At 43.6% G+C, this 24,569-nt stretch overlaps 1 protein-coding gene and 1 long non-coding RNA gene across 2 annotated transcripts in view; one reads left to right on the top strand and one right to left on the bottom strand.

The window, feature by feature from the left end:
• LOC134357794 (uncharacterized) overlaps positions 1–23,143 on the top strand; it is a 198,398-nt gene extending 175,255 nt beyond the window's left edge. The window contains exons 4-6 of the long non-coding RNA XR_010020729.1: positions 2,894–3,040; positions 6,089–6,194; positions 22,254–23,143. This is a non-coding gene — a long non-coding RNA (uncharacterized LOC134357794). The remainder of the gene's footprint in view (positions 1–2,893; positions 3,041–6,088; positions 6,195–22,253) is intronic.
• Positions 1–24,569, bottom strand: part of LOC134357793 (ubiquitin-conjugating enzyme E2 E2) — a 189,021-nt gene that overhangs the window by 58,282 nt on the left and 106,170 nt on the right. The gene's annotated exons all lie outside the window — the stretch shown is intronic.

Raw genomic sequence — 24,569 nt, 5'->3', positions numbered from 1 at the left:
CTTAAGTGTCTTCCAGCACCAACATCACATGCTCACAACTCATGAACCCTAAACCATACATCGGAGACTGTCGGAGAAAACTGGAGTAAACCCACGTGCTCACGGGTAGAACATACAAACTCCTTACAACAGCAGTTACAACAGTCCGATCCTACAGGTGATGTTGTGAAGCATTAAGGTAACTGCTACGCTACTGTGCCATCCTAGTATAGAAATGAGATGAATTAGGATTACACATATCATTAGTTTCTCTATAGACCTTTAAAGCTCTTAAATAAAGCAGAGAGTGGTTTAGCAGGTGCAAAATAACCCCAAGTAACTTCAAACTTCTGAGCAAACCAGTTTTATACTCAGAAACACTGGAACAGTAGAAGGTATTTCCAGTGGAATGTACCATAATTGAGAGAATAAACGGACTAAAAAAAGCTACAAGGGGACAAGGCTTGAAATGGAGATGCTCGGTGAGCAATTCTCTTATCCCAGATTACTAGAGTTGAACAGTACAACATTCATATGGGACTTACAGACTGGCTGTGGGTAGGATGTTTTTTGGGATAGAGAGGCTATGACTTGGGTCAACGAATCTCAGGACATGGGTGGGATATTTAGGACCACGAAAAGAAGAAATTTCTGGATTTCTGAATGATGAAGGTGGGGAATTCATTCCCACAGAGTTGCTGAATATATTTGAGGAAATAAATTTCTAGACACAAAAGGCATCAAGAGTTATGGGGAGAAGTGGAACATGACATTCAAATAGAGGGCCAGCCTCCAGGCTAGATCGATTATTAAGGACTCTCATCACCCAGACCATGCTTGTTTCTTATCATTATCATCAGGGAGGAAGTACAGGAGCCTGAAGACACACACTCAATGTTTTAGGAACAGCTTCTTCACCTCCACCAACAAATTTTTGAATGGACAATGAACCAACCCATAAACATTACCTCACTGTTTTTACCTTTTTTGCACTGTTTTTTTTAAATATATATTTCCTATTGTAATATATAGTATATTTTATGTATTGCACTTCCCTGCTGCTGCAAAATGACAAATTTCACAACATATGTCAGTGATAATAAACCTGATTCTGAGTCATGATCATAATGAATAAAGGAGCATGACTGAGGGGTGAAAGGCAGACTCCAGACTCCTCATATTTTACTGAACACACAGAGAGCAATGGAGTGTGCCAGCTTAATTTTGTCACTTGCTTCAGCCTCAGAGTAGAGCCAGGATTGCATTTCTGATTGCTGTTCAAGTTGTGGCCACGAACATTTACACATTGGAATCCATCCAGGTGGGGGCTGGATATATTCCCAATATTTTACAGTTCACCAGAGCCTGTATATGTGGCCAGTAACACACACTGTTCAAACAGATGTAATTATGTCTCATTGTCTCTTGCCAGAGAGCAGCAGATGATGAACACTAAAATCCTCAAGCAACCCTCCATCCCTGAAGTATTCAACAGTCAGTGTCAGGATTAGTGGAGGCTTGCTTTACACTGCATAATTTTACCACTGATCACAGGTGGAACGCTGAGGGTGGAGGAATGAATATTCCAACTTCAGAAAAGACAGAATGTCTAACAGCATCACTGGCATTTCCCTGAAGTGATACAATGACCCGCATTATCTCTTGAAAGGCAGATTTGCTCTTTTGCATAGTGTTATCATAGAACACAGAAATCTACAGCACATTACAGGCCCTTCAGCCCACAATATTGTGCCAACCATGTAACCTACTCTAGCAACTGTCTAGAATTTCCCTAGCGCATATTCCTCTATTTTTCTAAACTCCATGTATCTATCTAAGAGGCTCTTAAAAGACCCTATTGTATCCGCTTCCACCACTGCTGCTGGCAGTGTATTCCACGCACCCACCAGTCTGTGTGAAAAACTTACCCCTAACGTCCCCTCGGTACCTATTTCCAAGCACCTTAAATTATGCACCCTCGTGTTAGCATTTCAGCTCTGGGGAAAAAGCCTCTGGCTATCCACATGATCCACGCTCCTCATCATCTTATACACCTCTATCAGGTCACCACTCATCCTCTGCCGCTCCAAGGAGAAAAGGCTTCTCAGCCCAGTTCTGCATCCTATCAGTGTCCCGCTGTACCCTCTGACATCCCTCCACTACTAACAAGTATCTCCCCATGTGCAGACACCATCTCTTTTATCTTTCAAACTACATGAAATGTCAGTGCTTGAAATGCTGGTTGTGTGTGAAACCGAACAAAATCTTTCATCACTGTCACCATTTCAAGTTCTTCCAATACTGGTTAGATATCTGAAAGGAGAAAGCCACAAGGTCAGATCTGAGATGACAGGAGCAGATGGAAGGGTGATAATTTGGGGGAAAGCATGACCTGCAGCCTACAAATGCAATAGAGATGGTGAGCTGGAAAAGATCTAATGTGATGATATGAGCATCAACTTCTTTAACTTGTGGTAATTTCTTCCCCCTTCCCCATTCTGGTTACCCTCTCACCCTTTCTTTTCTCCTCACCTCCTTCTGGTGCCCTTTTTCCTTCCCTTTCTCCCACAATCCACTTCCCTCTATCAGATTCCTTTCCCTTCAGCCTTTACACCCATCACCTCCCAGTTTCTCACATCATTTCCCCCCTTCCACCTTCCTCCTCATTTGGCTTCACCTATCACCTGCCAGCTTGTACTCCTTCCCCTGCCCCACTTTCTTTCTCTGGCTTCTTCCCCCTTCTTTTACCAGTCTTGATGGCAGGTTTCAGCTCGAAAAGTCGACTGTTTATTCCCTTCCATAGATGCTGCCTGACCTGTTGAGTTCCTTCAGCATTTTGTGTGTGTTAGTCTGGTTTCCAGCATCTGCAGAATCTCCTGTGTGTTTAACTATTAAGGATTTTCTTTTATTTCAGTCATATCCCTGGTCACAGCAATGGCCGTTCATGTGATCCAGAAAGCTGCCTTCTATCTGGGATTACGATTTGGAGATGTCTCTGAACCTGGCTGGCTGGCTCTTGCGGTTTCCAGTTGGTGGCACATGTCCTAGCAGATTGAATGAAGTATGTCATAAGTAGCAATTGATTTATTTGGGTGTTATGGAAAAAATTGGGTGGCGGAGTAGAGATACATCTTTACCAAAGGCGCTCCTTATCTCCGCTAGCTTACAAGTCACGAATCTTTCCTGTAATACCATGGGCTCGTAGCTTGTTAAGCAGCTTCATGTGTGGCTCCTTATCAAAAGCCCTCTGAAAATCCAAGTACAGAACGTCAGCCCTTGTTTATCCTGATTGTTACTTCTTCAAAGAATTCCAACAGGTTCATCAAGCAAGATTTTTTCTTGAGGAAACCATGCTGACCACAGCCTATTTTATCAAATGCCTCCAAGTACCCTTAATAGAAGAAATGAAAAGGGTTGACTATTTTCTAAATGGAGAGAAGATACAAAAAACTGAGGTGCAAAGGGATTTGAGAGTCCTTGTGCAGGATTCCCTAAAGATTAATTTGCAGGTTGAGTTTGTGGTGAGAAGACCAAATGCAACGTTAGCATTTATTTTAAGAGTATTTGAATATAAAAGCAAGGATGTAATGCTGAGACTTCATAAAGCACCGGACAGGCTTCACTTGGAGTATTGTGAGCAGTTTTGGGGCCCCTTCTTTGACAGGATGTGTTGAAATTGGAGAGAGTTCAAAGTAGGCTCATGAAAATGATTCCAGTATTGAATGGCTTGTCATATGAAGAGTGTTTGATAGCTCTGGGCCTATATTCACTGGAATTAAAAAGAATGAGGGGTGACCTCATTTAAACTTATTGAATGATAAAAGTCTTGATAGAGTGGATGTGGAGAGGAAGTTTCCTATGCTGGGAAACTCTAACACCTGAGGACACAGCCTCAGAGTGTTTGATGGCTCTGGGCCTGTATTCATTAGAATTCAGAAGAATAAGGGATGAACTCATTGAATCCTATCAAATGATGAAAGGCCTTCATAGAGTGGTTGTGGAGAGGATGTTTCCTATGGTGGAGAGTCTAAGACCAGAGAACACAGCCTCAAAATAGAAGAATGTGTAAGGTGAATCCAGATAAAGTCACTCAGAAACCGTATAAGTACAAACTCTTTATTCAATGCACCCGGGGCTTACCCAATTAGTCACTCGAACAGGAACAGTCTCTGACTGTTCCTGCCCGGTCCACCAACTAACTCACAATTCCCCTTACAGAAGGGATATCGTGTTCAGATACCCTAACACATACTAAGCTGGAGTCAGACTTGACAATACTGAGAGACAAAGTACAGAATAGGCATACTGGCCTAATACACAAACAGGCTGGAGTGGTCCTATCTCTGCGCTTGACTACACAAAGAAACAAAGACCTTGAAACACTAACTCCGAGAAGAAATATGGCTCAGCGTGGCTAGCACATCTGTTGATCATCAGCGGTTTCTTTCAGAAAGAACAGGCTGCTATTGTTTAACGAAGTGTTAACCTTTTACATACTTTATCAGGACCATCCTTTTAGAACAGAGATGAAGCAGAATTTCTTTAGCCAGAGAGTGGTGAATCTGTGGAGTTGTTTGCCGCTGGCACCTGTGGAGGCCAAGTCTTTATGTATATTTAAGACAGAGGTTGATAGATTCTTGATTGGTCAGGGCATGAAGGGATATGCGGAGAAGGTAGGAGATTGGGGCTGAGAGGAAAATTGGATCAGCCATGATGAAATGGCAGAGCAGACATGATGGACCTAATGGCCTAGTTCTGCTCCTATTTCTTATGGAATGGGGTTGAGAGGGATAATAAATCAACAGATGGATTGGCAGAGCAGGCTTGATGGGCTTAATTGCCTAGTTCTGCTCTTATGTCTTATGGTCTTATTTATCCATCATACTCTGTAGCCACACCGTACTGTTCCTTTAAGAGGTCAGCACAGTTCAGCTCTAACTAATGCAAATAACGTTTAACTTGTACTAATTTCTTAGAATTGTGGTTCATCTGCCGAAGTAAAGCTAGACCGTCACTCCATTGTACAGCTGACATTGTCTGAATGCTGCAAAAATAATTGGCAGGCAACACAGAGAAGGAGTGCTACTTACATTAAAAGCAGAGAATCAGAACCAGATTTAATATCACCAGCATATGTTGTGAAATTTGTTGTTTTGCAGTAGCAGTATAGTGCAATACATAATAATAAACAAAACTATACATTAGAATAACAAATATATACTTAAAAATTTTAATTAAGTAGTGCAAAAAGAGAGCCAAAGAGGGGAAAATAGTGAGGTAGTGTACATGGATTCATAGCCTGTTCAGAAATCTAATGGTGGAGGGGAAGAAGCTGGTTGAGTGTGTGTCTTCAGGTTCCTGTACCTCCTCCCTGAGAAGAGCCATTTCCAAATTTAGAACCAATGTGTTATTATTATTTTCCACCACTGCAACTACCAACTAATCATTGGAATGTACACTATTCAGCAAGAATGAACCATAAGGTTAAACCATATGCTGCTCCAATTTCATGGAATCACAGTGTATAAGTATTGCTCAGCCAAAACTGGATTCTGACTTTCCTATCAGCGAAGTGGTAATTGGGCAGTTTGGGGATTATGCAATCAACATTATTACAGGCACATTATGATTAGCTAAAGCTCTATAAGTGCTGCTGTCAGAATTATATTTCACAGAACCTCTTGCTGGATTCTGATACTTAGATTCTGTTCTATATGTTAAAACCTGCACAAGCCATTGACCATTGAGTCATACAGCACTACAGTACAGAAAGAGACCCCTTGGCCTATCTAGTCTGTGCCAAACTATTATTCTGCCTACTCCCATTGACCTGCACCTGGACCAGAGCCCTCCACACATTTCCCATCCGTGTACTTATCCAAATTTCACTTGAATGTTGAAATCGAACCCACATCCACTACTTCTGCTGGCAGCTCATTTCACACTTTCGCCACCCTGAGAAGAAATTTCCCCTCCAACCCACTCCCAGGTTCCCATTAAACATTTCACCTATCAACCTTCTGTTCGACAGAGGCCATTCAGGCCATCAAGTCAAAACAATCTCATCACCTGTTCCCTCACTTATTATACTGTGACCTTTCCCTTTCAGATATCTGTTTTGATTCTTCAACCACCGACCACACAATCTACTAATTAACACATCGTTGGGATTTGGGAAGAAACCCTGCCACAGGGAGAATGGGCAAATAACCAAGGTCAGTATCATTCCCAGATCCCTGTTACCTTCCTCTTAAAATTACCCTCCCAAAGTGCAACATCTCTCATTTGTCTGGGTTAACTCCATCTGCTGTTTCTCTGCTTACACTTCCAATTGGTCAATATCATGCTAAATAATTTATAGCCTTGCTCTCTTCCACAACTCTTACCAATTGTCACATCATCTGAAAAATTACTAATCAGCACACTTACATTTTTCATCCAAACAACAGAGGTCCCAGCACTGATCACAGCAGAGCACCTCTGGTCACAGATGTCCTGCGAGAAATAACACCCCTACTACTCATGTTGTACAGCCAAGCCAATTTTAAATCCGATCGACCAAGTATCCATAGATCCCACATGTCTCTTGTGCCTTCATTTCCAGGATCAGCCTATCATGAAGGACCTTACTGAATGTCAATGGTAGTAGCAGCAGCAGTGTGATTACTCAAGTTGAATATGATGTTCTCCTAAAGGGGTCCTCAGGTGGCTGTAGAGGACAATCCAGGATCCGCATATTCTGGTGTAGTGTGTGCAAGAGCAAGTCTGGCTGTGGTTAGTGGTTGGGTCGTTTGGTTGTTCAGTCTTTCCTTTCACAGCTGCCGTTTGTTCTCTGCGGCACAGTGGAGATCATTCTCATCTAGCGCAGCTCCCTCTTGAACAGATTTCCTCCAGGTCTATCTATTGAATGTAATGTCTTCACAGTTTTTAGATGTAATGTTGAATTGCTTCAGCCTGATCTTGGTGTCATTTTTGAGGCATTTCCTTTGTCCACCAGGGGCTTCCTTCAACTGGGAGTAAAGTATCTGTTTGGGGAGATATCTGAATGACATGACCTATTAATCGGAGTTGATCTCTGAGTCGATCTCTGCTTTTGAGGAGGGTATGCTGATAAGGTAGGGAAAGTATCAGAGTCAGATTTAATATCTAGCACATATCATGAAATGTGTTACCTTTGTGGCAGCAGTACAATGCAATGCATGATAAATACAGAAAAAACTGAATCACAGCAATTATATACATTTATATTAAATAGTTAATTTAAAATAAGTAGTGCAAAAAAAAAGTAGTGAGGCACTGTTCATGGGTTCAGTGTCCACTTAGAAATCAGATGGCAGAGGGGAAGAAGCTGTTCCTGAATCACTGAGTGTGTGCCTTCAGGCTTCTGTACCTCCTACCTGATGGTAACAGTGAGACAGCATGTCCTGGGTAGTCCACATTTTCAATAGGCTCAAGAGGTACATTTGATGTCAGAAAAATGTACACAACATACATTCTGAAATCCTTTTTCAAAAGGGATATTGTCAATTTTATGGATGGTTGAATAAATGACAGGTTGGGCAGTGGCTGAGATGGGACCAGTGTGTTTTTTTTATACACAAAACAAGACCCAGGGCCCTATCTGTCGAGCCAAAGGCAGTCAGGATACATTGGAAGTCTTTTGATTAAGATGCATAGGATCCATGGTGAATTCGCCGTTTGGATTCAAAACTGGCTTGCCTATAAAAGACAGGTGGCAGTGGTCAAGACGATTTATTCTAGTTGGAGGGCTGATATTAGTGGTGCTCTGCAGGGATCTGTACTGGGATCTATACTGTTTGTGATGTACATAAATGACTTGGATGAACATGTAGATGGATGGATTAGAGCAGCAGTCCCCAACCACCAGGCCGCGGACCGGTACCAGGCTGCAGAGCATGCACTACTGGGCCGCGAGGAAACGATATGATTTGGTGATATGAGTCAGCCGCACCTTTCCTCATTCCCTGTCATGCCCACTGTTGAGCCATTACGCATGTGAGGTCATTACTCGCGTGTCATCCATGTCAGCGTGGGAAGAAGATCAACTCCTTGAGCTTGCAAATGACAGCAGGCTGAAAAGTATGTTTGAAATAACATCTCTGCCGGCATTCTGGATCAAAGTCAAGGCTAAATATCCTGAGATAGCCTCGAAAGAACTGAAAACGTTGCTTCCATTTCCAACATATCTCTGCAATGAATGTGACGAAAACTAAATAGACTGGACATAAGGAACCTCCTTCGAGTATCGCTGTCTCCCATCACCCCTCGATAGGACCGTCTTGTTGCAGGGAAACAAGCCCAGGGCTCCCACTGATTCAGCGATACTGGTGTATTGCAATGATTTTATATATTCATACGGGGAAAATATGTGCTATGTGTTTAATATTCAAACGTTACTTAAAATGTTATGATGCTATTGACTGATAAGTGACTCATATAACCATATAACAATTACAGCACGGAAATAGGCGATCTCGGCCCTTCTAGTCCGTGCCGAAAACTACTCTCACCTAGTCCCACCAACCTGCACTCAGCCCATACCCCTCCATTCCTTTCCTGTCCATATACCCATCCAATTTTTCTTTAAATAATATCGAACCTGCCTCTACCACTTCTACTGGAAGTTCTTTCAACACTTCAAGCTCCCCATCCTCCCCTGATGATTGACTTATCACTATATTCATGCGAGGAAAATATGCGCTGTGTGTTTAATATTAAATTCGTTAGATAAACCCTTTTAGAAACGAAATTGAGTGTATTAGCCCCTTATTACCATTATTCCGGTCGTGATGAACACCCCCCCCCGCCCCCCGAACAGAATCGCCAAAAACACTTTGCAGAGAGTAATATTGGCAGGTATACGCATGCGCACTGGTGCCCGCGCAAGGCTTCATGGTCATTGTAGTCCCTCTTTGACAGCTACTCGTCGGTTGGCAACCCTACCCCCCTCTCACCCCCGGGTCGGCCGGTCCGCAAGAATATTGTCAATATTAAACCGGTCCACAGCGCAAAAAAGGTTGGGGACCCCTGGATTAGAGCAACACACACAAAATGCTGGTGGAACACAGCAGGCCAGGCAGCATCTATAGGAAGAAGTACAGTCGACGGATGGATTAGTTAGTTTGCAGATGATCCGAATATTGATAGTTTTGTGGGTAGCGTAAAAGACTGGCAAAGAATACAACAGGATATGGATCAGTTGTAGGGCAGAAAAATGGCATATGGAGTTTAGCATCGCTAAATGTGAAGTGTTGCATCTTGGTAGGTCAAATGCAAAGAGAACCTTTATTAATTGAGGCATTGAGTTCAAGAGTTAGGAAATTATATTACAGCTTTATAAAAATTTAGTTTGAGTCCATCTGGAGTATTGCATACAGTTCCGCTCACCCCGCTACAAGAAGTATGTCGAAGCTCTAGAGAGGGTTTACCAGGATGTTGCCAGGATTAGAGAGTATGCACTATAACGAAAGGTCGGACAAACTTTGGTTGTTTTCCCTGAAGTGGTGGAAGCTGAAGGGAGACCTGATAGAGGCTTATAAGATTATGAGAGGCATAGATAGAGGAGACAAAGGTTAGACAAAGGTAGACGAATCTTTTCCCAAAGGTTAAAAGGTCTCATACCAGAGGGCATGCACTTAAGGTGAGGGGGGTAATTTCAAAGGAAATGTGCAGGGCAAGATTTTTTTTTCTTACACAGAGAGAGGAGGGTGCCCAGAATACACTTCTTGGTGTGGTGGTAGAGGTTGTAGATGCAGAAACTTTTAAGAGACATTTAGACAGGCACTCGAATGTGAGGAAAATGGAAGGATATAGTCATTGTGTAGGCAGAAGAGACTAGTTACTAATGTAATTGGTCAGCACAACATTGTGGGCCGAAAGGCCTGTTCCTGTGTGGTACAGTGTTCTATGTTCTTCACAGCGTGCTACAATGGCACAGTCATTTGCATACTGAAGCACCATAATAGCGTTTGTACTGGCCCTGTTCCTGGTCTTGAACAGGTTAAGCCTGAAAAGCCTGTTGTTCCTTCTATACACATTCCCTGTGGCAGGTCCTGGTCAATGAGCTGAAGGACGTCAGCAATAAAGATAACAAATTGGGTGGGTGCAACGATGTAGCCATATTTGACTCCTGTGTTGAGAGTGAAGGGTTCTGATTCAACGCCACTATTGCTGAGTACTGGGGCTGACATGCCATCACGCAGTAGGCTCAGTTTCTGTAAGTACTTGTCAGATCAGCCACGTCTTGAGTGTGTATGCCAGAGCTTGGCAATGATATTATAAATGTCCATGGTAAACATAATTCACTGTATGAATATAATGGAACTGTGATGCACTCTAAAGATTCTAAATTGTTTAATGTCATTTCCAGTACACAACTGTAAAGGAGAACAAAATAATTGTTACTCTCGATCCTATGCAGTACAAAAAAAAACCACAATAATAAAAAGCACAATAAATATAAATACGCAAGATAGCTTATATATGTAGATTGATGACACTAGGCACAGGAGTCTCTGTACATAAGGCGACTCTGACAGGAAATGATAAACTAGTGGGGGTTAGTGGGTGGAGGTGTTGATCAGCTTTACCGCATGGGGAAAGTAAATGTTTTTGAGTCTGGTGATCCTGGTGTGGATGCTATGTAACCTCCTGATGGGAGTGGGTCAAACAGTCCATGAGCAGGGTGGGTGGGATCCTTCATGATGTTACTGACCCTTTTCCCAACACTTTTCTGTAGAAGGTTACATAGAACATAGAACAGTACAACACAGTACAGGTCCTTCAAACCTGTAACACTAATTATTACTAATGTTTATTTGTACAGTTAGACTGTGCTGTTAATTATGTCACTCTTAGGTTCAGCAGGTAACATTCTTAGGAATATGGAGGTATAGTATCATTTTCTAGGCTCATCTAAGAATTATAGTCACTTAGGCAAACATAAGGTATTCCAATCACAAACAAGAGAAAATCCAAGCAATGCACACTAAATGCTGGAGGAACTCAGCAGGCCAAGCAGCATCTATGGAAAAGAGTAGTGCTGATGTTTTGGGCCGAAACGCTTTGAAATGTCAACACTACTCTTTTCCATCCTGGGATCAATGAAGTATGACTATGACTACTATGACTATGAGATGCTGCCTGGTCTGCGGAGTTCCTCCAACACTGTGTGTGTTGCAAACATACAGTATGTTTGATTCACTGCAGAAGAGTAGTGTAACTTGAACAAGTGCCATTGGAGAAAACTGACTATTTGGAATTCATTGTTTAATTATTTCTTCTTCAGAAACAAATTATGTAATTATCTAAAAACACTCAGTACAAGTTAAGCCAGATGGCAGGAATTTCTCAGGGGGTTTCCCAACCTATTGCTCTATTTTCAGTTGACATTTAACAGAAACCTCACATGAAGTCAGTCAATGGGATTTCCACCAACCTTCCATGAAATTATGACAATCACTTCAAGAAATCTCAATTAAATCTCTGGTGTAAATACTTCAAGACATTAACTTCTGATGTCCCCAATTACTAACCCTAAAAGAGAAAGCAAAGGCCTTGATGTCACTCCTTTCGCCTGGCACCACAAAGCAGTTTATTGTATATACTCAGTGACACTTTATAAGCTATACCTATACATCTGCTTGCTAATGCAAATATCTAATCAGTCAATCATGTGGCCACAACACAATGCATAAAAGCATGCAGACATGGTCAAGAGGTTCAGTTTTTGTTCAGACCAAACATCAGAATGGGAAATAAATGCATGGTCACACACTTTGGTAGTAGAAATAAACGTGCAGACTATTTTCCAAACAGGGGGAAAAAAATCCAAAAATTTGAGAGGTAAAGGGACTTGGGAGTCCTAGTGCAGAACACCTTAAAGATTAACTTGCAGGTAGAGTCGGTGGTGAGGAAGGTAAATGCAATGTTAGCATTCATTTCAAGAGGTCTAGAATACACGAGCAGGGATGGGGTGCTGAGGCTTTATAAGGCACTGGTGAGGTCTCACCTTGAGTATTGTGAACTATTATGAGATGCTCATCTAAGAAATGACAAGCAGACAGGCATTGGAGAGGGTTCAGAAGAGTGTTCACAAGGATGATTCCAGGAATGAAAGGGTTATCATACGAGGAACATTTGATAGCTCTGGGTCTATACTCAGTGGAATTTAGAAGGATGGGGTGGGGGGGTGGATCTCATTGAAACTTTTCGTATGTTGAAAGCTCTGGACAGAGTAGATGTGGAAAGGATGTTTCCCATGGTGAGGCAGTCTAAGACAAGAGGGCACAGGGGCATCCATTTAAAATAGAGGTGTGGAGAAATTTCTTTAGCCATTGGAATTTGTCACCACAGCCAGCTCACCGGTCAGGTCATTGGATGTATTTAAAGCAGAGCTTGATGGGCTCTTGATTGGACAAGGCATCAAAGGTAATGGGGAGAAGGCCAGGGAGTGGGGCTGAGAAGGGACAGAAAAAAAGGATCAGCCATGATTTAATGGTGGAGCAGACACGATGGGCCAAGTGGCCTAATTCTGCTCCTATTTTTTAAGTGACTTTGGCTGTAGAATGATTGTTGGTGCCAGACTAATGATCTCCTGGGATTTTCACGCATAACAGTTTCTGAGGTTTGATGAAAATAGTGTGAAAATCAAAAGAAAACATCCAGTGAGCAGCAGTTCTGTCTGCAAAAATAAACTGTTAATGAGAGAGGTCAGAGGAGAATGGCCAGACCGGCACAAGCTGCCAGGAAGGCGACAGTTACTCAGTTACAACAGTGGCGTGCAGAAGAGCATTTCTAAACGCACAACACATCAAAACTTGATGTGGATGGGCTACCCCAGCTGAAGACTGAACCAGATTCTATTCCTGTACCTAATAAAATGACCACAAAGTGTAACTATTATGACACGAGAATGCATCAAGTCCTGATTTATTTCTTGAAAATGAAGGCTGTTTAAATTCCAATCTGTCAGTCATGAAACTCCGATTCACCAATGCCTCAGCACAAAATGGGTGCAACTTAAGGTTATCTTCATAGCTTTGGGCTGCAGTACTTGGTGCAAATTAATAATTAGCTCAATTTTCTTTACAACACCGGGCACTTTGAGAAATTTAGCACCAGTAGGCACAATAAAATGGTAATACTTCATATACACAAAAGATTCTGTGGATGCTGGAAATCTAGAGCAACACACACAAAATTCGTCATCGTAAATTGTTCTGTGATAAAGCTAGTGTTAAATAGGAGGGTTGCTGGGTAATGCTGCTTATTGGTGTAGAAGGGACTGTTCTGCACTGTCTCTCTAAATATAAAAAATAAAAGTAAAAAACAAAAACACTGAAGGAGCTCAGCAGGTCAGGCAGCGCCTATGGAAGGGAACAAAGAGTTGACGTTTTGGGCAGAGACCTTTCACTGGGTCTGAAACGTCGACTTTTTTTAAAATTCCTCTCCACAGATGCTGCCTGACCTGCTCAGTTCCTTCAGCATTTTGTGTGATGTTTCATATATTGAGAACCTATGAGCAGCTGTAATAACAGAAAGACAGTTACGTTTTTGATTTGGAATCAGTGTTCACCAACACTGACATTATCAATAAGAGATGTTTCCACATGAATCACATTAATCTGGCACATCTCAATCACAACTGAAAGTGTCATCCATGTCTTTGCTGTCTGTAGATTGGACTATCTACAGTACATATTCCAGGCTGGCCACTTGAATTCTGTCATCCACAAAACATGTCCAGATCAGGAACAGTTATTAGCCCTCAACCATCAGGCTCTTGCACCAACACTGAATTGCTCCCACAATCTAAGGACTCACTTTCAAGGACTCTTCATCTCACGTTCTCAATATTTATTGCTTATTTATTATTTTTGTTCTTTGTATTTACTGTGAATGCCCGCAAAAGATGAATCTCAGTGTTGAATATGGTGAACATTTTAGAGAGAGAGGGAAGGAGAGCAGACAGATATGTCTTGGTACATACTGGTACCAATGATATAGGAAGGAAAAGCAATGAGGTCCTGAAGAGAGAATTGAGAGAGCTAGGCAGAAAGCTGAGAAGCGGAACCTCCAGGATAGTAATTTCTGGACTGCTACCTGTACCACATGCTAGTGAGGGTAGAAACAGGATGACTTAGCAGATAAATGTGTGGCTGAGAAGCTGGTGCAGAGGACAGGGCTTCAGGTTCTTGAATCAATGGGATCTCTTCTGAGGGAGGTATGAACTGCATAAAAGTGACGGGTTGCACCTGAACCCAAGAGGGGCCAGTATTTTTGCGGGCAGGTTTGTTACAGCTGTTGGGAAGGGTTTAAACTAATTTGGTGGGGGGGGGCGTGGGAACTGGAATGAAGGGACTCAGGATAGGACAGATGATAAAAAAGCAAAAGATAGCATGCAGTCAGACTGTCAGGAAGGGCAGACAGATGGCAAAATTGCACCCACAAGGGTGAGTATCAGTGCATTAGGAATGCAAACTCAAAAAGGGTAGAAAGTACAGCACTCACTGTATTGGAGGATAGGAAGGTAGGCAGAGAGGGTGGTGTGGCTCTTCTGGTAAAGAATGGTATCAAATCATTAGAAAGATGTGACATAGGATCAGAAGTTGTTGAATTCCTATGGGTTGAGTTAAGTAACTGCAAGGGTAAAAGGACTCTGATGGCAGTTATATACAGGCCTTCAAACTAGCTGGGACGTGGACCACAGATTACAACACGAAATAGAAAAGGGCAATGTTACGATAGTAAAGGGAGATTTTAACATGCAGGTCGATTGGAAAAATCAGGTTGGTAATGGATCTCAGGAGAGTGGGTTTGTTGAATGCCTATGAGATGGCTTTTTCGAGCACCTTACTAGAGGATCAGCTATACCGGATTGGGTGTTATGTAATGAACTGGAGGTGATCAGGGAGCTTAAGGTAAAAGAGCTCTTAGGAGCCAGTGATCACAATACGGTTGTGTTCAACTTGAAATTTGATAGGGAGAAAGTAAAGTCTGATGTAGCAGTATTTCAGTGGAGTAAAGGAAATTACAGTGGTATTAGAGAGGAGTTGGCCAAAGTAAATTGGAAAGAACTACGGGCAGGGATGACAGCAGAGCAGCAATGGTGTGAGGTTCTGAGGAAAAAAAAGGAAGGTGCAGGACAGATGTATTCCAAAAATGAAGAAACACGCAAATCACAAAATAGTACAGTCATGGCTGACAAGGGAAGTCAAAGCTAATGTAAAAACAAAAGAGAAGGCATACAATAAAGCAAAAATTAGCAGGAAGATAGAGGATTGGGAAGCTTTTAAAATTTTACAGAGAACAACTAAAAGAATCATAAAGGGAAAAGGTGAAATATGAAAGCAAGCTAGCAAACAATACCATAGTAAAAGCATTTTCAAGTATGTAAAAAATAAGAAAGGGATGAGAGTGGATATAGGACTACTAGAAAATGAGGCAGAGAAATAATAATAGGGGACAAGCAGATGGCAGATAAACTAAATGTGTATTTCGCATCAGTCTTCACTGTGGAAGACACGAGCAGTGCGCCAGATGTTGTAGGGTATGAAGGAAGAGAAGAGAGTGCAGTTACTATTACAAGGGAGAGGGTGCTTCAAAAGCTGAAAGACCTAAGAGTACATACGTCACCTGGACCAGATGAACCGCATTCTAAGGTCGAAAAGAGGTAGTGTTAGAGATCATGGAGGCATGAGCAATGATTTTTCAAAAATCATTGGACTCTGGCATGGTGCCAGAGGACTGGAATATTGCAAATGTCACTCTTTTCTTTAAGAAAGGAGGAAGGCAGCGGAAAGGAAATCATAGACTAGTTAGCCTGACTTCAGTGAAAAGGAAAATGTTGGAGTCCATTGTCAAGGATAACGTTATGGAGTACTTGGTGACAGAGGACAAGATAGGACAAAGTCAGCATGGTTTACTTAAGGGAATATCTTGCCTGACGAACCTGTTGGAATTCTTTGAGGAGATTACACGTCGGATAGATAAAGGGGATGCAGTGGATGTTGTATATTTGGACTTTCAGAAGGCCTTTGACAAGGTGCCACACATGAAGCTGCTTACCAAGTTAAGAGCCCATAGTATTACAGTAAAGTTACTGGCATGGTTAGACCATTGGCTGGTTGGTAGGAGGTGACGAGTGGGAATAAAAGGATCCTTTTCTTGACATCCGCCAATGACTAGTGGTGTTCCGCAGGAGTTGGTATTGGGACTTTTTATGCTGTATATCAATGATTTAGATGATGCTACAGATGGCTTTGTTGCCAAGTTTTCAGACAGAACAAAGATTGGTAGAGAGGCAGGTAGTGTTGAGGAAACAGGTAGGATGCAGAAGAACTTAGACAGATTAGGAGAATGGGCAAGAAAGTGGCAAATGAAGTACATTGTTGGGAAATGCATGGTCATGCACTTTGGTCATAGAAATAAATGACTATTTTCTAAACAGGAAGAAAATCCAAAAAGTTGAGATGCAGAAGGACTTGTGCAGAACACCTCAAAAGTTAACTTGTAAGGTAAAGTCGGTGGTGAGAAAGGCAAATGCAATATTAGCATTCATTTCAAGAGATCTAGAAAACAAGGGGAGGGATGTGATGCTGAGGCTTTATAAGGCACTGGTGAGCCCCCACCTTGAGTATTGTAAACCATTTTGGGCTCCTCATCTCAGAAGAGATGTGCTGGCATTGGAGAGAGTTCATAGGAGGTTCATAGGGATTGCAGAAACGAAAGGGTTATCATATGAGGACCGTTTAATGGCTCTGGGTCTGTATTTGCTGGAATTTACAAAGATTGGCGGGGGGGAATCTCATTGAAACCTTTCAGATGTTGAAAGGCCTCGACAAAGTAGATGTCGAAAGGGTGTTTCCCATGGTGGGGCAGTCTAAGACAAGAAGGCACAGCCTCGGGATAAAGGGGAATCCATTTAAAACACAGATGCGGAGAAATTTCCTTATGTGGTGAATTTGTGGCATCTGTTACCACATGCAGCTGTGGAGACCAGGTTGCTGGGTGTATTTATTGCAGAGATTGATAGCTTCTTGATTGGACACACCATCAAAGGTTATGGGAAGAAGGCCGGGAAATGGGGTCAAGGAGGGGAAAAAAACGATCAGGTATGATTGAAAGGCAGAGTGGACTTGATGAGCCAGATGTCTTATGGTCTTATGGACATGCATGTACTTTAATAATAAAATTTACTTTGAACTTTGAATGTCCAAATTCCAACTCACATCATTCCCATTCTCCTGTTACACCTGTTGACGACCAATCATTGCTCTTGTTTCTCAGTGGTGGAGAGTGTGTGGATGATATGCAGATGGAGAGGGTAAGGGTGAGGCAGGGGAAAGACAGGGTGATTGATGGGGGCAGTTGGATCAGGAGGAGAGAAAGAGAGATAAAGGAAAAATACAGAAAATGGGACAAAGGGAAAATGGTTACTGGAATTTTGAGCATTTGATGTTGATTCTCCCAGGTTGGAATATAGGTACTGTTTCGTTGATTTTCATTTGGCAGTGGAGGAGGCTATGAACAGATATGTGGGTGTAGAATGAGAAGTGGAATCGAAATGGCTGGCCCGGGAGATCCCAGCTGGTATGGTGGACAAAGTAAAGATATTGAATGAAGCAGTTACCCAATCTGTGTCTGGTCTCACCAACACAGAGGAGGCCATACCAAGCGCAGTGGGTGCAAAAAAATACAGTCATACTAATGGATTCACAGTGAACGACTCCCTCACTTGAAAGGGCCGTTTGTAACCCTGAGGGGCTAGGTGTCAGGACAGGTGCAACAGTTTGCACGGCTCTACGAATGAGTGCCTGGGGAATGGAGGGGAATTGGTGGGGAAGAATAAGGAGACTTGCATCACGACATTAGAAAATCAATTCACCTGCATTCATCAATGTAACTCAAAATAACAACACATGTAGTTATATAATTTCTTCAGCCAAAAAGTGGTGAATCTGTGAGCTTTCTGTGAATCACTGCTACAGACAACTGTGGAGGCTAAGTCATTGGCTATAGTTAAAGCAGGGGTTGATAGGTTCTTGATTCGTAAGGGCATCAAAGATTACAGGAGAAGGCAGGAGAATGGGGTTCAGAGGAATAATAAATCAGCCATGATGGAATGGGGAAGCAGAATTAATGTGGGGAATGGCCTCATTTGTTCCTATACTGTACAGTCTTAATATTAGTTCCTACGCTTGTGAACATTGTTAGCTTCAAGAAACAAAAAAAAATTTGAATATAAGAACCAAAGCAAGTGACTGAGGTCACTCTTCCTTCTCATTCAGGAATTTTATAAATTCAGGCCAAATAGGATAATCAACTAGAAATTATGTCTCAAAAATTAATATCTGAAGAGTGGTCAAGTGTAACAAATTGCGATTTTGAGATTCACAAATTAGTTTCAATTTTAAGTCTTAAAAAGCAAAGAAATCCGGTAAGAGCTAAGTGAACTGGAACTACTCAGAATGGATTCAGTTCAACAGAATAGTCCATCTGGATCTCCAAAAATGAAACTTATTCATAGCAATAGACAATTAATCAATAGTCTATAATCAAAAGAACACAGAGGGAGGCAAAAGAGGTGAGGGCGTGGCATTGCTAATAAGGGATAGTGTCACGGCTGCAGAGAAGGAGGAAGTTATGGAAGGATTGTCTACTGAGTCAGTGTGGGTGGAAGTCAGAAAAAGGAAAGGGACAATAACTCTACTGGGTGTATTTTTATAGACCCCCCCCCCCAATAGTAACAGAGACATCGAGGAGCACTCATTCGGTTAGGTATGTTCAGGAAGGCTTTCTGATGCAATATGTAGATAAGCCAACTAGAAGAGAGGCTGTACTTGATCTGGTATTGGGAAATGAACCTGGTCAGGTGTCAGATCTCTTGGTGGGAGAGCATTTTGGAGGTAGTGACCACAGCTCTATGAGGAGAGGGATAGGAGCGGAAGATTTGGGAAAACATTTAATTGGGGTAGGGGGAAATATGATGCCATTAGGCAGGGACTTGGGAGCAGACATTCTCAGGGGAATGCACAGCAGAAATGTGGCAAATGTTCAGGGAACACTTGCATGGAGGTCTGCATAGGTATGTTGCATTGAGGCAGGGAAAGGATGGTAGAGTTAAATAACCATGGTGTACAAAGTATTTAGAAAATCTAGTTAAGAAGAAAAGCTTATGAAAGGTTCAAGAAACTAGGTACTGATAAAGTTCTAGAAAATTACAAGGTTGCTAGGAAGCTTAAGAATGGAAATAGGAGAGCCAGAAGGGGCCATGAGAAGGCCTTGTTGAGTAGGATTGAGGAAAACCCCAAGGTATTCTACAAGTATGTGAAGAGCAGGAGGATGAGTTGTGTGAAAATAGGACCAATCAGGTGCGATAGTGAAAACATGTGCATGGAATCAGAGGAGGTAGCTGAGGTACTTAATGAATACTTTGTTTCAGTATTCACCATGGAAAAGACCTTGGCAGTTGTGGGGATGACTTACAGCAGACTGAAGCACTTGAGCATATAGACATTAAGAAAGAGGCTGTGCTGAAGCTTTTGAAAAGCATTAAGTTAGATAAGTCACCAGTTACATCACAGTTAGCTGAGATATACCCCAGGCTACTGTGGGAAGCGAGGGAGGAGTTTGCTGAGCCTCTTGCGATGATCTTTCCGTCACTGATGGGGATGGGAGAAGTACCAGAGGACTGGAGGGTTGCAAATGTTGTTCCCTTGTTCAAGAAAGGGAGTAGAGATGACTCAGGAAAGTATACACCACTGAGTCTGACTTCAGTGGTAGGCAAGTTTTCGAGAAGATCCTGAGAGGCAGAATTTTGAGCATTTGGAGACACTTATCTGATTAGGACAGTCAGCATGGCTTTGTCAAGGGCAGGTTATGCCTTACGAGCCTGACTGAATTTTTTGAGGAAGTAAAAAAACACATTGATGAAGGTAGAGCAGTGGATGTAGTGTATATGGATTTCAGTACGGCATTTGATAAGGTTCCCCATGCAAGGCTCCTTCAGAAAGTAAGGAGGCATGGGATCCAAGGAGACCTTGCTTTATAGATCCAAAACTGGCTTGCCCACAGAAAGGAAAAGGTGGTTATAGATGATCTGTATTCTGCATATAGGTTGGTGACCAGTGGTATTTTGCAGGGATCTGTTCTGGGACCCCTCCTCATTGTGATTTTTATAAATGACCTGGATAAAGAAGTAGAAGGGTGGGTTAACAAGTTTGCTGATGACACAAAGGTTGGGGGTGTTGTGGATAGTCTGGAGGGTTGTCAGAGGTTACAGCGGGACATTAATAGGATGCAGAACTGGGCTGAAAAGTGGCAGATGGACTTCAACCCAGACAAGTGTGAAGTGGTTCATTTTGGTAGCTCCAGTTTGAAGACAGAATATAATATATATGGTAAGACTCTTGGCAGTGTGGAGGATCCAAGAGATCTTGGGGTCCATGTCAACAGGACACTCAATGCTGCTGCGCAGGTTGACAGTGTTGTTAAGAAGGCATATATCATGTGTTGGCATTCATTAACCGTGGAATTGAGTTCAAGAGCCATAAGGAAATGTTCCAGCTATATAACACTTTGGTCAGACCCCACTTGGAGTACAGTTAGTCCTGACGAAGGGTCTCGGCCTGAAACGTCGACTGCGCCTCTTCCTATAGATGCTGCTTGGCCTGCTGCGTTCACCAGCAACTTTGATGTATGTTGCTTGAATTTCCAGCATCTGCAGAATTCCTGTTGTTTGGAGTACTGTGTTCAACTAGTCACCTCACTATAGGAAGGATGTGGATACTATAGAGAGAGTGCAGAGAAGAAGGGCCGAGATGGCCTGTTTCCGTTCTGTAATTGTTACATGGTTATATAAGATTTACAAGGATGTTGCCTGGATTGGAGGGCGTACCTTCTGAGAATAGGTTGAGTGTACTTGGTCTTTTCTCCTTGGAGCAATGGAGGATGAGATGTGACCTGATAAACGTATATAAGATGATGAGGGGCATTGATCATGTGGCTAGCCAGAGGCTTTTTTCCACAACTGAAATGGCTAACACAAGATGGCACAGTTTTAAGGTGCTTGGCAATAGGTACCGAGGGGATGTCAAGGGTAAATTTTTCACAAAGAGAGTAATGGGTGCGTGGAATGCACTGCCGGTGGCGGTGGTGGAAGCAGATATGATAGGGTCTTTTAAATGCCTCTTAGATAGGTACATGGAGCTTAGAAAAAATAGAGGGCTATGCAGTAGGGAAATTCTAGGTAGTCCCTAGAGTAGGTTACATGGTCGGCACAACATTGTGGGCCGAACGGCTTGTAATGTGTACTAAATTCCTATGTTCTATGTTCTAATACATAGGGCTGCTGAGTGATTAAAATAATTATTCATTGAAAAAAAGGCATGAGTTAATCACATTTCAAATCTTGAACAGTATGTAATCTCCACTTCACAATCCAAATGTCAATCCCAAGCATCAAAATTCCATCATTATGTGAAGGATGCATGTAATGTATGTTATCTAATATATTGATCAGATCAGAGATATCAACTCTGGGAGAATGAAACTGTACAGAGGGTAAATATTTTTCAGGCTTGGGCTTGCTGTGAGTGAGTCACATTGGTCATTGTCCATCAACACTACTTAAGAATTTATGGTTTTATTTTGTCATAAATACTTTGTTCAGGAAACCGATTTTATCTTACAACACAAGTTTTAAGATTTTTAAATAGATAATGTGCTTAGCAAAATTCAAAATGTTTTGAAGCATTTTTAATTATTTGCAACTATCATATCTTTACCGAATAAACAGAAAATGCTGGGGAAACTCAACAGGTCAAGCTGCATCTATGGAGTGGGATGAATAGTCAACGTTTCAGGCCAAGACCCTTCGTCAGGACTAATGAAGGGTCTCGGCCTGAAACATCATAGCTTATTCTTCTCTATAGATGCTGCCTGACTTGCTAAGTTCCTCTAGCATTTAGTGTGTGTTGCTCTAGATTTCCAGCATCTGCAGAATCTCTTGTGTTTAAATATTTATTGAATACAACAGGGTCATGGATAAGAAGTCCAATAAAACAACGTTTGAAAAAAATAGCTACATTTCCCCAATGAAATGTAATTACTGTCTGTAGTAATACAGCAAGGCATTATTTTAAGTTTTTAAATGTGTAACATACTGAAGGGAATTGTAAATACGGGAAATTTCAATTGTGTTTTCAGTGTACTCAAATAGATATTGACAAAGATTTCTTCAACAATTCTAGATTATCAATGCCGAGAGACAGCGAGCTGACACAAGTCCCTAAATATTCAGATGTGGCTATTTCCTCAAAAATAAAATGTTGCTCTATGTCTCTCTTATGAGGTATCTAACAAAAGAAAAGAGATTACAATATTTGACCACCACTGAAGAAATGCATGACAGAATCCCATATGTAAGCTCACAATATTTCAAGAACTGTACACTCGGTGGCCACTTTACTTGGTACTTTATGTATGTTTGTGGTCTTCTGCTGCTGCAGCCTGTCTACTTCAAGGTTTGACGTGTTGTACATTCAGAGATGCTCTTCAGCACACCACTGTTGTAACGTGTAGTTATTTGTAGTTATCTGTCACCTTCATGTCAACTTGATCCACTCTGGACATTCTCTTCTGGCCTCTCTCATCAACAAGGTGTTTTCACCCACTGACCTGCCTCTCTCTGATGTTTTTTTTTGTTTTACGCATCATTCTCTGTAAATACTAGCAACTGTTGTGCATGAAAATCCCAGGAGATTGGTGGTTTCTGAGATACCCAAACCATCGCATCTGGCATCAAAAACCATTCCACGATCAAAGTCACTCAGATCACATTTCTTCCTCATTCTGATGTTTGGTCTGAACAACAACTGAACCTCTTGACAATGTCTTCATAATTGTAGGCATTGAGTTGCAGCCACATGATTGGCTGATTAGTAATAAGCCTTTACAGGTGTACCTAATAAAGTGGCCATTGAGTGTATGAAAAATGAAACTGAAAAATTCCAATGAAGTTCCTTGCAGCTGCTGATACTTGTTCGTGTGAAGTTGCTTCATTCACCACAGCTACACCAGCAGTTCCTAAGAGAGGAAAGCATGTTCCCAAGAGACCTGAACAGCCTGATGGGTCATGTTATTCAAATGAGGCATAGAAGGAAAGTACTGTGTTTAAGAAGGCATGCAAATAGCCTTGGACTAGCTGCAAATGATGCTGCTGAGTGGTTATCAAGAAGAGTCTGAAAGAAGCAGCATTGCCTGAACTGGGAGGAGGGGGGAGAGGGGGAGGAGGGGGGAGGGGGGGGGGGGGGGGAGGGGGAGGAGGGGGAGGGGGAGGAGGGGGAGAGGGGGAGGGGGAGAGGGGGAGGAGGGGGGAGGGGGAGAGGGGGGGAGGGGGAGAGGGGGAGGAGGGGGAGAGGGGAGGAGGGGGGAGAGGGGGAGGAGGGAGGGGGGAGGGGAGGGGGAGGAGGGGGGAAGGGGGAGGGGGAGGAGGGGGAGGGGGAGGGGGAGGAGGGGGAGGGGGAGGAGGGGGAGGGGGAGGAGGGGGAGGGAGGGGGAGGAGGGGGAGGGGGAGGGAGGGGGAGGGGGAGGGGGAGGAGGGAGAGGGGGAGGAGGGGAGGGGGAGGAGGGAGAGGGGGAGGAGGGGAGGGGGAGGGGGAGGAGGGGAGGGGGAGGGGGAGGAGGGGAGGGGGAGGAGGGGAGGGGGAGGGGGAGGAGGGGAGGGGGAGGAGGGGAGGGGGAGGAGGGGAGGGGGAGGAGGGGAGGGGGAGGAGGGGGAGGGGGAGGGGGGAGGGGGAGGGGGAGGGGGAGGGGGAGGAGGGAGAGGGGGAGGGGGAGGAGGGAGAGGGGGAGGAGGGGGAGGGGGAGGGGGAGGAGGGAGAGGGGGAGGAGGGAGAGCGGGAGGGGGAGGAGGGGGAGGAGGGGGAGGAGGGAGGGGGAGGAGGGGGAGGGGGGGGGAGGGGGAGGAGGGGGAGGAGGGGGAAGGGAGGAGGGGGAGGAGGGGGAAGGGAGGAGGGGGAAGGGAGGAGGGGGAAGGGAGGAGGGGGAAGGGAGGAGGGGGAAGGGAGGAGGGGGGAGGAGGGGGAGGAGGGGGAAGGGAGGAGGGGGAGGAGGGGGAAGGGAGGAGGGGGAGGAGGGGGAAGGGAGGAGGGGGAAGGGAGGAGGGGGAGGAGGAGGAGGGGGAGGAGGAGGAGGGGGAGGAGGAGGAGGAGGGGGAGGAGGAGGAGGAGGGGGAGGAGGAGGAGGAGGGGGAGGGGAGGAGGGGGGAGGGGAGGGGAAGAAGGGGGAGGGGAGGAGGGCTAGGGGAGGAGGGGGAGGGGAAGAAGGGGAGGGGAAGAAGGGGGAGGGGGGAGGGGAGGGGAGGGGGAGGAGGGGGTGGAGTGTATGTCCATGGTCTTCTGTTGCTGTAGCCCAGCAGCTTCAAGGCTTGATGTGTATTCAGAAGAGATGTTCTTATGCACACCACTGTTGTAAGATGTGGTTATTTGAGTTAGTGTCACCTTTGTGTCAGCTTGAAGCAGTTTGGCCATTTTCCGCTGACCTCTCATTTTTGCCCACAGATCTGC

The sequence above is a fragment of the Mobula hypostoma genome, chromosome 17, assembly GCF_963921235.1.
Source record: "Mobula hypostoma chromosome 17, sMobHyp1.1, whole genome shotgun sequence".
Lineage (NCBI taxonomy): Eukaryota > Metazoa > Chordata > Chondrichthyes > Myliobatiformes > Myliobatidae > Mobula > Mobula hypostoma.
The sequence above is the reverse complement of the archived record's forward strand: the minus strand, read 5'-3'. Positions and strand labels throughout refer to the sequence as shown.